Source organism: Aplysia californica, unplaced genomic scaffold (assembly GCF_000002075.1).
Source record: "Aplysia californica isolate F4 #8 unplaced genomic scaffold, AplCal3.0 scaffold01321, whole genome shotgun sequence".
Lineage (NCBI taxonomy): Eukaryota > Metazoa > Mollusca > Gastropoda > Aplysiida > Aplysiidae > Aplysia > Aplysia californica.
In genome coordinates, this window is record NW_004798591.1 from 79,959 (window position 1) to 83,097 (window position 3,139).

Below are 3,139 nucleotides of genomic sequence, written 5' to 3' on the forward strand. Positions count from 1 at the left end.
TTTTGCTTCTTCTCCCCTCCCCCCCCCCCCCCCCTCCAGCCTCAGCCTTCTTCAATTCTCCCTTGTTTCTTCGAACGACATTTATTTTCAAATTGTCGAGCGTTGCCGGGTCGGCATACGGGGAGAGGGTCGAAGTCGTGTTCCGCGTGCCGAGCGAGCGAGGCCTTGTCGACAGCGGCTGTTTTGCTGTGCTCACCTTCGCCCTCTGTAAACTCTGTTGCATTCGGACCACCGCTGCATTATTTTCCTCGCGAGTAGGCTATTCCTGTGCTGTTTACTTATTCACATTCACTTTTGAGTTTGAGCTACTGTAACTGTAAGGTTTCAGTTGTGATTCTGTGCCAATGGTGGATGATTCACGGTGCCGTGAACGTAGTCACTGCATAACATTTTTCATTAAATTTCAACCTGTAATCAACTTCTGGTGATTTTTTACTTTTGCACACCGATTCACATTGTTTCTGAGAGTCAAACCGTCATATTTTACACAGCAGAACACACATATGTGGGCATGGCATGATCACTATTTTATTTTTTTTGTAACACACTTAATATTAGTGTAATACAATGTAATTCTAATGAAAACCCATTCAATATTTCTAAAGTTCATAATTTGATATAAATTGAAATTCATGTAAAACGGATAAAAAGTAGCAAGAAAAGCAAGTAAAGCCTACCCATTCCCCTAACCCACTTTAGGCCTAGATCTGTGAAAAGAGCCATTGCCAAGACGTGAGACTCACTTGAGACTCGGTGGTGCAAAAAATGTTTTCCTACCAACTTAACTCTCCCTTTTCTGTCAGTCACAGACTGACATAACATTAGTGCTCATATTCAAGAAGTATCAGAGCAAGGAGATGCAGGGTTTTGGAAATATGGGTCTATTGGTTTGGCAACCACTGTATTTCTTGTATGTAACAGTGATGACAAAAACAGATAAGCAGCAAGAAAAAATTATAGACTTAAAATTCCATTTGTTTAGTAAACAAAGACTTTATTCACTATGAACTCCATTCATAATGGTAATATGAATGACAAGCTTTGTAACAATGACGCAGTGCACAGAACATGTCATCATTGTTATGTACAAGAAAGGATACACATTGGACATTATCATTGACAACACATCACAATAGTGAAAGGCTGTACAGATACAGTTATCAAAGCCTCAGTACCAGAAAAACACATGTGTAAAACAATTTTAAAACTAATATGAAGAAAAAGCACAAAATCAGTGGGGCTGACTTGAGTAACAGTGATGACAAACATGACTTGTACATAACAGTGATGACAAACATGACTTGTACATAACAATGATGACAAACATGACTTGTACATAACACTGATGAGAAACATGACTTGTACATAACAATGATGACAAACATAACTTGTACATAACAGTGATGACAAACATGACTTGTACATAACAATGATGACAAACATGACTTGTACATAACAGTGATGACAAACATGACTTGTACATAACAGTGATGACAAACATGACTTGTACATAACAATGATGACAAACATGACTTGTACATAACAGTGATGACAAACATGACTTGTACATAACAATGATGACAAACATGACTTGTACATAACAGTGATGACAAACATGACTTGTACATAACAGTGATGACAAACATGACTTGTACATAACAATGATGACAAACATGACTTGTACATAACACTGATGAGAAACATGACTTGTACATAACAATGATGACAAACATAACTTGTACATAACAGTGATGACAAACATGACTTGTACATAACAATGATGACAAACATGACTTGTACATAACACTGATGAGAAACATGACTTGTACATAACAATGATGACAAACATAACTTGTACATAACAGTGATGACAAACATGACTTGTACATAACAATGATGACAAACATAACTTGTACATAACAATGATGACAAACATAACTTGTACATAACAATGATGACAAACATGACTTGTACATAACAATGATGACACAACGTACTAGAAAAGATAAAGTCGTGCCTACAGAGCAAAGTGTGCATTTTAAGTGTTAACCCTATCCGTACGTCGTGTTTTATTATCGTATCCATACGACGTGGGGAACTCTGTGCCACCACTTAACCCTATCCGTACGTCGTGTTTTATTATCGTATCCATACGACGTGGGGAACTCTGTGCCACCACTTAACCCTATCCGTACGTCGTGTTTTATTATCGTATCCATAAGACGTGGGGAACTCTGTGCCACCACTTAACCCTATCCATACGTCGTGTTTTACTATCGTATTCATACGGCGTGGGGAACTCTGTGCCACCACTTAACCCTATGCGTACGCCGTGTTTTACTATCGTATCCATGCGACATGGGGAACTCTGTGCCACCACTTTCCAAAGAGGAAATTTACTCGTTAATCAAAACCGTACGCTTTGTGAGGTAGTCTGTCAAAATGATTTTTGGAGAAATACTGAAAGTTTCAAAGAGATCTTCTCAAGAGAAGTAGTCTAAAGGTGAAGAATACAACCCTGGGGTTACAAAATGACCCCAGAGCGTACGGATGGAGTTTAAAAAAAAACCAAGAGAGGTTTCTTTTGCTTTGAAATAATATCAGGAAGTATCAAAGACAGTGGACAACCACAATTATATTATTAATGATGACAAACAGTACTCGTACATAACAGTGATGACAAAACATACTGGAACAAGATAAACTAACGCAGACAAAGAACAAATATGTGTGCACTATGAGATACCCAGATCAATGAGGGCGTATTTTGCTCCTAAATGAATCATGCATCATGAAATATATGTTGAAAACTTATTGATATTAGCAATGATGACAAATATTACTTGTACATAACAATGATGACACAATGACACAATGTACTGGATAAAAGGCATTATCATGCCAACAAAGAACAAATGTGTACTTTTGAGTTAAAGAAATAAACAATCATGTCCTCGTTTATCCATGCAATCAGTAGTAAAGAGAAGCACATTGACATAATAAACAGTCATCAAGAGCTGGGGAAAAAAACAGACAGACAGAAACAAGAGTGATAAGCAGTGAAACAGGCTTCAGGTACACACATGATAGACAGGTAAAAAAGTAAGCTAAGGGTTATAACACCAGTTTTTTTTTTTTT

The 3,139-nt window shown here is 37.5% G+C and overlaps 1 protein-coding gene across 1 annotated transcript in view; it reads right to left on the reverse strand.

Annotated features, from left to right (window-relative positions):
* Positions 1 to 3,139, reverse strand: part of LOC101847240 (interleukin enhancer-binding factor 2 homolog) — a 34,684-nt gene that overhangs the window by 20,178 nt on the left and 11,367 nt on the right. The gene's annotated exons all lie outside the window — the stretch shown is intronic.